This window comes from Triturus cristatus, chromosome 6, assembly GCF_964204655.1.
Source record: "Triturus cristatus chromosome 6, aTriCri1.1, whole genome shotgun sequence".
Taxonomy (NCBI): Eukaryota; Metazoa; Chordata; class Amphibia; order Caudata; family Salamandridae; genus Triturus; species Triturus cristatus.
The window spans coordinates 1,036,067,163-1,036,082,315 of NC_140589.1; the positions used below are offsets into that span (position 1 = coordinate 1,036,067,163).

The 15,153-nt window shown below is 41.6% G+C and overlaps 1 protein-coding gene across 3 annotated transcripts in view; it reads right to left on the reverse strand.

Moving 5' to 3' along the window:
- The window catches only part of LOC146820952 (enoyl-[acyl-carrier-protein] reductase, mitochondrial-like), a 686,021-nt gene that overhangs the window by 348,876 nt on the left and 321,992 nt on the right, over positions 1 to 15,153 (reverse strand). The gene's annotated exons all lie outside the window — the stretch shown is intronic.

Consider the following 15,153-nt stretch of genomic DNA (forward strand, 5'->3'; position numbering starts at 1 on the left):
GAAAGGGTCTTCCATAAAGGTTGATGTTTATGTAAAGGTGTATGTACAAATTGGTTTGAATATCTCCTTTGTATTCACAGGTCTCCCTCCCTGCTGTCCCCATCCTTTCCTTCCCGACCGATTTGAGCAACGAACCGATCCTGAGAGGCCTCCGAGGGACCCATGACAGACATCATCCAAGTGAAAATCTGATGCACCTCCTCACACTCTAATATAATCTGTGATACACCCACTGTAAAATACAGACTACCATTTTCGAAACCATCGACACACCAATACCAGTTACTAGATATGCACTCACTGATTCCTAGGTCTACACACACATCCACTCATTCACCCATACAATCACTCATACATGCAGTCACTCATCAATACGACACTATCATATGCACTCATACACCTATACAGACACTCACACACCGCCACTCATCCAAGGAGTTACTCACACCCATAGTCAGTCATGCAAAGAATCAATCACATTCCCATTTACTCACCTATACAGTTATTTACACACCACCTCACTTATTCATAGAGATACTAACGCATACTTACATAATCAATGATACAAGTACACATTCATCCATACTGCCACTCTCACAATCACTGACTCTCACGTACAGTCATTTATATACTCCAACTCTCACATACACTGCCTTTTACATATTTAGTTAGTTGGACATGTACCACTGAGACATCCATTTATTCACCAACACACCGATACACACACTCACTCACCCATACAGCTGTTTCCACATGCACTCTTGAACCCATACACCCAGTGAATCAATCACACACATGTCTGTACAGAGTCAGGCACCTCCCACCAACCCACACTCACACTCAGTCTCCCATACAAATACTCAGGCAACCAATCAATAACCCATATAGACACTCATGTAGCGACTGACCAACCCAAGCAGCAGCTTACACAACAACAGACAGACTGATACAGACATTCACAGTTTAGTCACTAACCCATGCATTCAGCAAGACACATTTAATCACTCACTTAAACAGTCAGTCACGCACCTACTAAATCATCCATCCAGACACTTAAACACCCACTCATTCTTCAATACACCTAGACATATAGATAATACATATTTAAACTTCACAGAAAAACATCCACTGGATGATGTAATCAGTGATGTCACTGACCATGTCATGAATGATGTAATATATGACATCATCAGCAGTGCATTGCGGGGGCGCGAGTTATAGTTAGCTGAGCTAACTATAACAGCGGAATTTCTCTAGTTTTGTACGAGTGAAATGTCCAACTGACTATAACTATAACGTCCCTGAAACCTATGGTTTTTTCAGTGAATATGTATATATATAGATATATATTCACTGCGTTGTTGCCAGTGACCAAGGGCAGTTAGCCCGAAACATGTATGGCGCTTTTTGACATTGAGGAGCAACGCGCTGTTTTCTGCTTACCTGCAATAAAGAAAGGATACACCTCTCACTGTGTGGCATTCTCAAGCAGGGAAACCTTTTTGTGGATAAATTTAATGCGGCGCTCCTCGTCGCGAGAATGCCCCCCGCTTACTCTGCTGGCCACGGACCCGCTGAACTTTCGTGTTTCCGTGGAGTCAGAGGTTCCAACTGTTGTGGGAGTTGATACTATGCGGAAGGCTGCAAGTTTTCCTCCATGCCAGCCCACTTTGGGGAAAGCAGTTTATGACATAGAACCGGCTGCTACCACCACGGAGAAGAATCCCACTACGGTAATGATCTCCTTTGCCCAGAATGCACTGTCGTTAGAGGGCGGAGTCAATGACTTTAAATGCAAGCAGCTGTGGGCGCCTGTGTTGTTGCCAGTGACCAAGGGCAGTTAGCCCGAAACATGTATGGCGCTTTTTGACATTGAGGAGCAACGCGCTGTTTTCTGCTTACCTGCAATAAAGAAAGGATACACCTCTCACTGTGTGGCATTCTCAAGCAGGGAAACCTTTTTGTGGATAAATTTAATGCGGCGCTCCTCGTCGCGAGAATGCCCCCCGCTTACTCTGCTGGCCACGGACCCGCTGAACTTTCGTGTTTCCGTGGAGTCAGAGGTTCCAACTGTTGTGGGAGTTGATACTATGCGGAAGGCTGCAAGTTTTCCTCCATGCCAGCCCACTTTGGGGAATGCAGTTTATGACACAGAACCGGCTGCTACCACCACGGAGAAGAATCCCACTATGGTAATGAACTCCTTTGCCCAGAATGCACTGTCGTTAGAGGGTGGAGTCAATGACTTTAAATGCAAGCAGCTGTGGGCGCCTGTGTTGTTGCCAGTGACCAAGGGCAGTTAGCCCGAAACATGTATGGCGCTTTTTGACATTGAGGAGCAACGCGCTGTTTTCTGCTTACCTGCAATAAAGAAAGGATACACCTCTCACTGTGTGGCATTCTCAAGCAGGGAAATCTTTTTGTGGATAAATTTAATGCGGCGCTCCTCGTCGCGAGAATGCCCCCCGCTTACTCTGCTGGCCACGGACCCGCTGAACTTTCGTGTTTCCGTGGAGTCAGAGGTTCCAACTGTTGTGGGAGTTGATACTATGCGGAAGGCTGCAAGTTTTCCTCCATGCCAGCCCACTTTGGGGAATGCAGTTTATGACACAGAACCGGCTGCTACCACCACGGAGAAGAATCCCACTATGGTAATGAACTCCTTTGCCCAGAATGCACTGTCGTTAGAGGGCGGAGTCAATGACTTTAAATGCAAGCAGCTGTGGGCGCCTGTGTTGTTGCCAGTGACCAAGGGCAGTTAGCCCGAAACATGTATGGCACTTTTTGACATTGAGGAGCAACGCGCTGTTTTCTGCTTACCTGCAATAAAGAAAGGATACACCTCTCACTGTGTGGCATTCTCAAGCAGGGAAACCTTTTTGTTGATATATATATATATATATTACCTACTGGCGGTCGCCAGTAGGTAGTTATAGTTAGGACCACGTTTCCATTGGAAATCCGCAACATTCTATTTTGAATAACTTTGGCGCCGGTCGACGAATCGTCGCGAATTTTTCAAAATAGGTGGGGCGCTACGCTCCGCTCCTACCCTGAAAGTCTCGGGGGGATTCGTCAAGCGGGGGCTGAGATAAAAGGGGGGTCCCAAAACGCGTTTTTCCCATGCATTTTTCCATAGGACCTTTAGACAGGGCTACAGCCCGAACGGCTGAACAGAATTTAATGAAATTTGGCAGAGAGGTAGTCCCCAGGTCAAGGAAGTGCCTTTTGTAGGTTTGGTGTAAATCTGTTCAGTAGATTCTGAGAAAATAGCCTTTAAATCAATATATATATCTGTGGCAGCTTACGGTGCGCTTACCGTAAGCTTACCGTACGCGTACGGTGGCGTGCGCGAGCGCGATTCTGATTGGCTCTTAGATCTTAGTAAACATTCGAATCGGTCGAAACCAGGAAGCGGCGGCCGCCATTTTCTCTCTCGCTTCCTGAGTTGGGCAGCAAAAACGAACCCCAAAAATGTGTAAAGAGGCAGTTTCATGAGATCCTAACCACCCAGCATTGATACAGGGGTCCCCAAACCACCCCCAAGCCCAAAAAAAAATGTAAGAAGTTAACAAAGAATACATTTCACAAAGATGCGCAAAATATGTCCCCCATGTGCGCACGGTGCGCGAAGCGCATCGTGCGTACATGGCCCATCCCGCTTAACGTGGGCACGCGGTGCGCGCAGCGCACCGCGTGACCACTGTGCGTGCACGGCACTAACTGCGTAAAGTGGACGCGCGGTGCGCAAAGCGCACCGCGTGCTCACTGTGCGCGCACAGTGCGCGAAGCGCACCGTGCGCGCACGGAACGAACTGCGTTAACTGGGCGCGCACGCCACGAATGGCGTAAAGTAACTTAGCATTTAAAAAACCTTGCAAATTCACTGAAAAAACCATAGGTTTCACACATGTTATAGTTAGCTGGTCATTTTACTGATAAAAAACCAATGAAATTCCCCCGTTATAGTTACTGCAGGCAACTATAACTCACGCGACCGCAATCTTCTGCTGATGACATATGTGTCTTTATGAAAAAAAAATATTTGTAATATATGTAAAGCTAAAATTTAATGGAAGAAGACATGGGCAAATAAGTGTCTAAATACAGTATTAGCATCAGCAGAGGATTGCGGTCGCGTGAGATATAGTTGCCTGCAGTAACTATAACGGGGGAATTTCATTGGTTTTTTATCAGTAAAATGACCAGCTAACTATAACATGTGTGAAACCTATTGTTTTTTCAGTGAATATATATATATATATATTACCTACTGGCAATCGCCAGTAGGTAGTTATAGTTAGGACCTATTTTCCATAGGAAATCCGCAACATTCTATTCCCAATAAGTCTGGTGCTGATTGTCGAATCCTCGTGAAATTTTCTAAACTTTTGGCCAGCTCCGCTCCGCTCCGCTCCTACCCTGAAAGTTTCGTGTTGATTCGTCAAGCGGGGGCAGAGAAAAAAGGAGGGTCCCAAAACGCGTTTTCCCCATGCAATTTCCCATAGGATCTGTTGTCGCAGCTACAGCCCGAACCGCTGAACGGAATGACACCAAATTTGGCAAAGAGGTAGTCCTCAGTTCAGACTCGTGCCTTTTGCATAAATGGTGTGAATCCGTTCAGTAGTTCCTGAGAAAATTAGAGTTAAAAGTACATAAATATCTATGGCCGGGGAGGATCCGCAGACCCTACCCGCACCGTGAGTGCACCCTCCCCGAACCGAGCACGCACCCTCCTGATCGTGCGCTGAATGCTAATTGGCTGTCGAGTGTCTCTCTACATTCGAAACCAGGAATTGTTGGCGGGCATTTTCTGCCTCGGTAGAAGCGAGGCTGAAGAAGCAAGGGGAATAAGTGTGTAAAACATATAAAGGGGGCAGAGTGGAAATATTCTGACCCTCTAGAGGTGCTTTGGGGTTCCCAGAAGGACCCCCTGGGGCCCCCTTTAAAAAGAAAAACGGTGAAATGCGCGCACGGTGCGCGCATGCTATCGCGTTGGGTGCGCGGATCCATGGAATTTTTTTTTTAAAAAGACAATAAATCATTGGTTGTATGACTACTTTGTACACTGAAAGGTAGGGTGTATATTTCTGTTTTTTAAAGGTATGATTCTTATAGGTTAACAAAAACAGATTGTAAGGAACATTATATATGATTAGCTGACATGTTGAAAAGTGAAGCACACTTCCTCTCTTGTGTAGCAACATTGTGTGCTGAACTTCTGACCTGTGTGCTCAGTGCAGTGTTCCATGACCTGTTTCTATGGTAACAGGCAGAAGGCAGATTGGGGGAAGGGTTGAAATGTATTTCAGTTGGAAAGGGTGGAAATGTTTAACCAATAGAAATGTGTGTTTGCTTTTGAGTTTATGTGTGAAGGATTGTGATTTGATGTTTACATGTATATGTGTGGAAAATTAAAGGGAAACTTTTTCATTCTTTGTTTTTGCTGAGAGGTGCACAGTGCAGAGATTCTGTAAAAGAAAATATGGTGAGTGACTAATATACTTCTTAATCTACAGAAGAACTTGAAAGATGAGTTATTTAATTGTGAGGGGATGTATGTAGACTATTTTGATTTTAATCAGACTAATGTATTTCTCCTGCTAAAGTGTAGGGAGTACTTTTTTTCTCTACAATCTTATTGACAGTGTGTGTGCATGTAGAAGCCATTCTGTGATAAGCATGTGTGTTTTTCATGTGTTTGCAGACAGATAACTGTGCTGTTGTTATATTTTGGTAGAATTAGAAACCAGTCATTGTTTATGAATTTGTGAAATGAGTTATGTTATGTTTCTATACTAAAATGTAGTACTTCTTCTAGATGAAGAAATGTGTTTTGGTATAGTGAATGAATGAATGAATGAATGAATGAATGAATGAAGGAAAACGTATAATGTGCAAGTAAGCCCAAAGGCATCAAGGGATAGTGTTGTTTGTCTAGAATCACAGAGTGAGTATGTGTGCATTTGGGAACCACTGTGAGAGAAGCATTTGGTAACATCGTGTATTTGCTGACAGACAACTGTTTTAACCTGTCATGTTGTGAAGTTTTAGTAGCATTAGAAGACAGTTATGGCTTATGCTTTGATTAAATGAGTCAGGCTTTGATAGAAAAGTGCAATCCTGAAATATGTAGATTGCGTGCAGTTCCCTTACCACTTGCACTGTAGTGAATGAGTTTTGGTAAACTCCTAGGGATAGTGGTGTTTGTCTAGAATCACACTGTGAGTTAGTGTGTATTTGGGATCACTGTGAGAGAAGCATTTGGTAACATCATGTATTTACTGACAGATAACTGTTTTAAAACCTGTCATGTTGTGAAGTTTTAGTAGCATTAGAATCCAGTCTTTGCTGATGCGTTGATTAAATGAGTCATGCTTTGACACTGATGTGCTGTACTTAAATATTTAGATTGTGTGCAGTACCATTAACTCTTCTAGACTAGTAAATGAGTTTTGGTAAACTCCTAGGATAGTGTTGCTTGTCTAAAATCACACTGTGAGTCTGTGTGCATTTGTGTAAGGATTGTGAGAGAAGCATTTGGTAACATCGTGTATTTGCTGACAGATAACTGTTTTAAAACCGGTCATGTTGTCAAGTTTTAGTAGCATTAGAAGCCAGTCTTTGTTATGCTTTGATTAAATGAGTCAGGCTTTGACACAAAAGTGCAGTCCTGAAATATGAAGATTGTGTGCAGTTCCCTTGCCACTTCCACAGTAGTGAATGATATTGTTAAACTCCTAGGTATAGTGGTTGTTGTCTAGAATCACACTGTGAGTCTGTGTGCATTTGGGAACCACTGTGAGAGAAGCATTTGGTAAAATCATGTATTTTTTAGCAGATAACTCTTTTAAAACCTCTCATGTTGTCAAGGTTTAGTAGCATTATAAGCTAGTCTTTGCTTATGCATTGATAAAATGAGTCAGGGTTTGACACTAAGGTGCAGTACCATGTACTGTTCTCTTCACTGTGGCAGAACTGAAAATTTAAAAGTTTTACCCAAGCACTGTCCTAGAAGTAGTCTGATGATTTAGTCAGTTTCTGAGTACCAAATAGACTGCTTCAAATGTCTATGCAGTATGCATGTAGTGTCCTAACATACTATACACTTGTCTTTTACACCTTCAATTCCCTAGTCAGTATCCATACACTTCCAGGAAACACCCTGTCACTCCCTTTGTAGTCCTCTAGTGACCCATTCAACACCATGTACTAATCTATTCACTGTGCCAAAACCCAAACACTTATAAATTCACCAAGACACTCTCTTTCCAGTACTCTAATTATTCAGTCACTGCCTAAGTATTCATGCACTGAGCCAGGCCTTAGCACATGGACTTCTTCAAACCCCTATCCACTATGCATGCAGTCCTCTAAAGACCTACACACTTGTCTTTCACACCTTCAATTCCCCAGTCAGTATCCATACACTTCCAACAAACATCCTGTCACTCCCCTTGCACTTCTCTAGTGACCTTATTAAGCATCATGTACTAATCCATTCACTGCGCCAAAACCCAAGCCCTAATAAATTCACCCAGGCACTCTCCTTGCAGTACTCTAATCATTCAGTCAGTACCCAAGTACTCATCCAGTGACCCAGGCCTTAGCATATGGACTGCTTCAAACCCCTATCCACTATGCATGCAGTCCTCTAACCACCTACACAATTGTCTTTCACACCTTCAATTCCCTAGTCAGTATCCATACACTTCCAGGAAACACCCTGTCACTCCCTTTGCAGTCCTCTAGTGACCCATTCAGCATCATGTACTAATCCATTCACTGTGCGAAAACTCAAACACTTATAAATTCACCAAGATACTATCTTTGCAATACTCTAATCATTCAGTCAGTGCCTAAGTATTCATGCAGTGAGCCAGGCCTTAGCACATGGACTGCTTCAAACCCCTATCCACTATGCATGCAGTCTTCTAACCACCTAGACACTTGTCTTTCACACTTTCAATTTCCTAGTCAGTATCCATACAGTCCAGCAAACATCTTGTCACTGCCTTTGCACTCCTCTAGTGAACCATTCAGTACCAAGTACTAATCCATTCCCTGTGCGAAAAGCCTAGCACTTATAAATTCACCTAGGCACTCTCCTTGCTGTACTCTAATCATTCAGTCAGTACCCAAGTAGTCATGCAGTGAGCCAGGCCTTAGCACATGGACTGCTTTAAATGCCTATGCAGTATGGATGCAGTCCTCTAATCACCTACACAGTTGTGTTTCACACCTTCAATTCCATAGTTAGTATTCATACACTTCTAGCAAACACCCTGTCACTCACCCAGTGTGTCTCCTTATAGTACTGTAATCATTTAGTCAGTTAGCATGTAGAGTTTTAGTGAGGTAGGCTTTAGGGCATAAACTGCTTCAAAGTACTATGCACTATGCATGTAGTGTTTTAACTATCGTCACACTTGTGGTTCAGGGCTATAGTTTCTTAGTCAGTATTTATATAAAATTTGTTTGTTCAGTAATGGAATAGTATAATTTTGAACGTTATTAATATACATTTATTTGTGATTCTTTTTTACAGATACAGAACAGGAGTGTTTCTCATCTGTTTGCACTCTTCTCATGCAAGATTGTTTGGATGAAGGGTCCTTAGGTGTTTCATCATACTTGCTGTGCCGCATGAGTATTTTTTGTTAGGATCCCCTCGTAACAGAACTCTTTTCAAAATCTTGTGCATGAGAAAGGTGGCATTGGTCTTTGTTTGCCCCTCGAGAAAAGTAGAAAATTTCCACGTCACTGAAGGAAAACATTGTGGGCGTGGTGCATCCTCCAAAAATTCATCTTTAGATTTGGTGAATATTTTAAAGCGACATCATTTACAGTTTTTGTAAGTTAAAGTTAAAAAAAATTGTTAGCTGTGTGCATTTTATATATCTGTGATTTGTATTTTGAGAATGGCATGTTGTTTTTTTTAACAATCTTTGAGATTGTGTTTTTTTTGCCCGCTGTTAAGTGATGAGTACGAATGAAATCACTATTTTTAGTGAAATTTAATATATTCTGAGAACAGCAAAAAAGGCAAAAAAAGTACTTTGTGGAAATTATGCTGTGTTGTAAAAAATTTATTATTACATGTTATAATTTTTTTTTCCTTTTCTTTCACAGATCCAAATTTTAAAATAAGCAATTTATATGAATTTATATTTGAATGAAAAACAGAAAAAAATGTATACCATGTTTTATTCCTATTACTGTGAAGGTAAGTTTAACTAAGTCTCAATATGCAGAATGAAGAGGTCTGCAAGAAGCTACAAAGTTTAAACACGTTTCTAAAAACACTGTTTATGTAGTTTTGAAATATGACCATAATCAGATATCATGTGACCTGCAAAAAAAGAGATTTGAGGGGTTCATAATATTTCCCATTTTAGCTATTGAAGGACCGCAATCATTTCAATCATTCTTCATTGAACATCATTGCAGACAAAAATCTGTGCTTACCTTCTATCATTCGCAAGGAAATTTAAAAACGGAAATATGTCACTTTTTGTAACATAGATATTGTGCAAGATACTCTTTCATATTTACAAAGAGAAGAAAAGGAACTCTGTGCACTTTTTATACTCCATGTAAATATAACCTCATCATGCACACCACTTTGTGTTGAAAGGGTGTTTTATAAGTGTTGTTGTGCATGATTGCACTTAATACTCATAGAACAAGACACATGTCTAGATTTATCATAAATAATAAATCTCGATATGTGTGTGAATGCTGCACCATTCTAAAATTGGTGTAGGAAAGCACAACAAGGAGAATTGTTTTAATTTCTCCACATTTTTATATCTTCAATGCATGCTGAAATGTTCAGCATACATTAAAGGAGAAAAATGCATTTTCTCATTGTTTTTGTGCAGGAAGGTGTGTCTCTTCCTGTAGAAAAACAAATAGCACATGACACAGATATCCTTGCACTATGGTGCAAGGGTGCCTGTGTCACCTCATGGCTGCAGTTTAAGCAGCCGTGCAGAGAGAAGCATAGATTTGCAACATATTTATGTACATATGTTGCATCACTGTGCTTCGGAAGTACTACAGCACACTGCAGTTAAAGAGGTTACTGTGTTATGCTGCAGCACTTCCTCATACTTCTGCACTTATACATCCACCATACCCTACTAATGCATTCATTCAGTCAATTACGTACTACACATGCATTCATCTAAACTAACAAAGAAATTCAGCTCCTTTTTTAAACCAGGAAAGTTAGTTCTTAAAAGAACTTTCTTTTTCTTCTTTCTTCTTTTATAACTTTTTGGGGGTTTTCTGAACAATTTTAAATTTTTGAGGTTTTTTCTGCAAAAAACAAAACAAAAACAGGAGAAACCAAACAATGAACTTCAGGGCACAATAAAAAAAACAAAAAAACTAGCAAATGTGACTTTCTTGCCGGCGGCAGATCAGATCGATCGACTGCACACCATAGCACAAAGTCTTATTGCACTTAGCGCAGAGCACTTTTAAAAATTGAAATTGAGGACGAATGTCCAAGGTTTGGGCTGATGGATGCACTCTTGATGTGCTCGGCTGCGATGAGGTGGATGGCGCAGGTGCAGGAGTGTTTCTCATCCGTCGGCACTCTTCTTGTGCAAGATTGTTCGGATGAAGGGTCCTCATGTGCTTCATCATACTTGCCTTGCCGCAAGAGTATTTCTTGTTAGGATCCCCTTGCGACAGGACTCTTTTGCAAATCTTGCACGTGACCAAGGTGGCATTGGTCTTATTCTGCCCCTCGGGAAAAGTAAAAAATGTCCACACCACTGAAGAAAAACGTTTTTTGGGTGGTGCCTCCGGCAAATATTCATCCTCAGAAGTATGAGGTGATGTAGGTGATGCCTGCTGCCCTGAAGCCATTTTGGGTTGAAAAAATTTAGAGCTAAGTGTAAACTTAGTCTAAAAAATCTTCTTCTCTCCAAAGAGATGGTGCTCTAAAGAAGGTCAAAGAAGAATGATTGAAATGGGTGGGGTCTTTCAATAGTTAGAAGAGGAAGTGTAATGAACCAATCAAATCTCTTTTTTTGCAGGTCACATGGGATCCGCGCACCCTGCGCTTATGCAGCACACACCCAGCGCGCATCCGCGAAATTGAATTAAAAAAAATTATAGGATTAGATGTAAAAATATTTTAGTTTTAAGACTAGTTTAGAGTTTGTCTTCGATTAATATTCACATGAAATACACACATATGTTTTTTTAAATGTTAAATACTTCGCGGGATCCGCGCACCTACCACGTCATAGACGCAGATGACGCATCACGGAAGCGCGTAAACATCGTGTTCCGTACATTGAACGTGTTGCGTATAGGCTGGGAGTCGTGTACCGATCGCATTGCGATCGCGCACTAAACACGTACCCAACGCATACCATGCGCAGATGCTATCGCGTAGGGATCGAGAACGGTGCGCATAGGGTGCGTGGATCCAAAAACATTGAAAAAAATATATAAAATACAGTTTTGAACATATAGTTAAAAAAATATTTTGAAAAATATAAAAAAATATGTTTGAAAACCCCATTAAGTTCAAATAATATTTTTTAATTTTTAAAAGAATTAATTGAAAAAAGAAGTTTCAAAAATGGTGATAAAAAAGTATTTAATGAAATTGACACACTGAATTTGAAAAATATAGAAATCCAATCAAAATCATTAAACATGATATCTTCAGAGATAAGGTATAGATAGGAATTAGCATTTAAAAAACCTTAGAAATTCACTGAAAAAACCATAGGTTTCATGCACGTTATATTTAGGAATTGGCATTTAAAAAACCTTTCAAATTCACTGAAAAAACCAAAGGTTTCAGGGGCGTAATAGTTAGGAATTGGCATTTACAAAACCTTAGAAATTCACTAAAAAAAACATAGGTTTCAGGGGCGTTATAGTGAGCTGGACATTTCCCTCGCACAAAACCCTGGAAATTCCCCTGTTATAGTTAGTTCAGCTAACTATATCTCACGCCCCCGCAATGCACTGCTGATGACGTCACATATTACATCACTCATGACATGGTCAGTGACATCACTGATGACATCTCAAATGACATCACAGATGACATCACTGATGACATCATCCATGTGATAAATTAGTGCATCTTCTCACACCCTGATATAACCTTTGATACACCGACTCAAAATTTTAGACGGCCATTTTGAAAGCCATAGATACTCCAATACTAATAACTACATACCCACTCATTGACTCTTAGGTCTACATACACCTCCACTCACTCACCTGTACATTCACTCATACTTACAGTCACTCCGTACAAGACTATCATATGCATTTATACACCTCTATAGACACTCACACACCGCCAATAATCCATTGAGGTACTGACACACCTAGTCAGTTGTGCAAATAATTAAACACAGTCCAATTTACTCACCTGTACAGTTAAACACACTCAAGTTCCCTTACTCATAAAAATACTAACAAATTCTGACACTCTTATACAATTACTAATACAAGCACACACTCATCCATACAGCCACTCCCTCAATCACACACTCTCACATATAGATAGTTATATACTCTTACACACATATACACTGCGTTTCACATATGTAGCTACTGACACATGTACAACTGAGATATACATTCAATCACTAACACACTCCATCACAGTTGCACTCTTAAAACCATGCACCATAGCATCACCCACTCACACATCTATGCACAGAGTCACACACACCCTACCCACACAAACACTCGGGCACCCATACAGATACTCAGACAACCAATCAATAACCCATCTAGACACTCATATAGCTATTCACAAAACCTTGCAGCCACTTATACACCAACACACAGACACATATAGACATTCACACAGTTTAGTCACTAGTCTGCAGTAAGATACATTTAATGACTCACTTATAGAGTCAGTTACGCACCTAGAAAATCACCCATTCACACACTTATACACCCACTCATTCTTCCATAGGCCTTTCACTATAAATATATAAAACATATTTAAACTTTTAAGAAAAACACACAATCACTGGATGAACAAAATGGCCGTTTGAAATTTTGAGTCGGTGTATCAAAGGTTATATTAGGGTGTGAGAAGGTGCACTAATTTGTCACATGGATGATGTCATCAGTGATGTCATCAGTGATGCCATTTGAGATGTCATCAGTGATGTCATCAGTGATGTCACTGACCATGTCATGAGTGATGTAATATGTGACGTCATCAGCAGTGCATTGGGGGACGCGAGTTATAGTTAGCTGAACTAACTATAACAGGGGAATTTCTAGGGTTTTGTATGAGGGAAATGTCCAGCTAACTATAACGCCCCTGAAACCTACGGTTTTTTCAGTGAATATATATATATATATATATATTTATATATATTTATATATATATATAATTTTACCGAGAGAACCAAGAACATTTGTTCAGTCCACCTCTTGGCTCACTATTAACCAATGGGATTGATGGTCCCAGTACTTCAACCAATCAGGCAATGTGTAGCAAGGACTCTCAAATCCAGCACCGAAGAAGGCACAACGCCGAAACGCGTATGCAGGAGGGAGGAAAATACATTTCTTTACATTTACCCTGTGAGTGCTCTGAATCTTTTTGTAGTTGTTATGGAACATAAACGAGCTCCACCCTCGTGCATGGATACAGCACCCACCCTGAGTTCGGCTGTTAAGGTGGAAACGGAACATGAATATATATATTATATTATATCTACTGGCGGTCGCCAGTACATAGTTATTGTTAGGACCTTGTTTCTATTCAAAAAGCGTTTTTTCTTTTCCCAATAACTTTGACGCCGGTTGACGAATCTTCGCGAAATTTTCAAAACGTTGGTCCCGCTCCGGTTAGTTCCTATCCTGAAAGTTTTGGGGTGATTCACCAAGCAGGGTCACAAAAAAAAGGGGGGTCCCAAAACGTGTTTTCTCCATGTTAATTCCCATAGGAAATTTTAGACACGACTACAGCCCGAACCGCTGAACGGAATTACACCAAATTTGGCGAGAAGGTAGCCCTTGGTTCAGAAACAGACCTTTTTTAAAAATGGTGTAAATCCATTCAGTAGTTTCTGAGAAAATTAAAAAATAGAGGTCGGAAAATAATTTTTCCCATAGGAAACTTTAGACATGGTTATAGCCAAAACTGCTGAACGAAATTACACCAAATTTGGCAAAAGGGTAATGCTTGGTTCAGAAAGCGCCCTTTTTTTCAAATTATGTAAATCCATTCACTAGTTTGCGATATTAAAGAAAAAAAACCTTTATATATCTGGGCGGGACCTAACTACACAAGCACAAGCTTGGCTCTAATTGGCTGCCAACACTTCGAACCAGGAAGTGTTGGCAGCCATCTTGGTGCAATGCTCTTTAGGTCTGGCCTAGCGCTGCACACTACACACACACCACTGCACTGAACTAAACCCTAAAACACTACCCCAGGACGACCCCCTACACTGCACGAACACCACTGCACTGCCCTAAACCCTGAAACACCACCCCCAGCATGACCCCCTACACTGCCTGAACACCACTGCACTGCCCTAAACACTGAAGCACCACCCCCATGCATGACCCCTACTCTGCCCAAACACCACTGCCCTAAACCCTGAAACACCACCCCCAGCAAGACCCCCTACACTGCCCGAACACCACTGCCCTAAACCCTGAAACAACACCCCCTGCAAGACCCCCTACACTGCCTGAACACCACTGCACTACCCTAAACCTTAAAACACTTCTCCAGCATGACCCCCTACACTACCCGAACACCACTGCACTACCCTAAACCCTAAATCACTACCCCAAGCACAACCCCCTGCACTACCCAAACATCACTGCACTTCCTTAAACCCTGAAACACTACCCCCAGCACGACTCCCTGCACTACCCAAACACCACTGCACTGCCCTAAACCCTAAAACACTAGCCCCAGCACGACCCCCTACACTGCCCTAACACCACTGCACTCCCTAAACCCTGAAACACCAGCTCCAGCATGATCCCCTATTCTGCCCAAACACCACTCCACTGTCCTAAACCCTGAAACACCATCCCCAGCATGACCCCCTACTCTGCCCGAACACCATTGCACTGCCCTAAACCCTGAAACACCACCCCCAGCACAAACCCCTACACTGC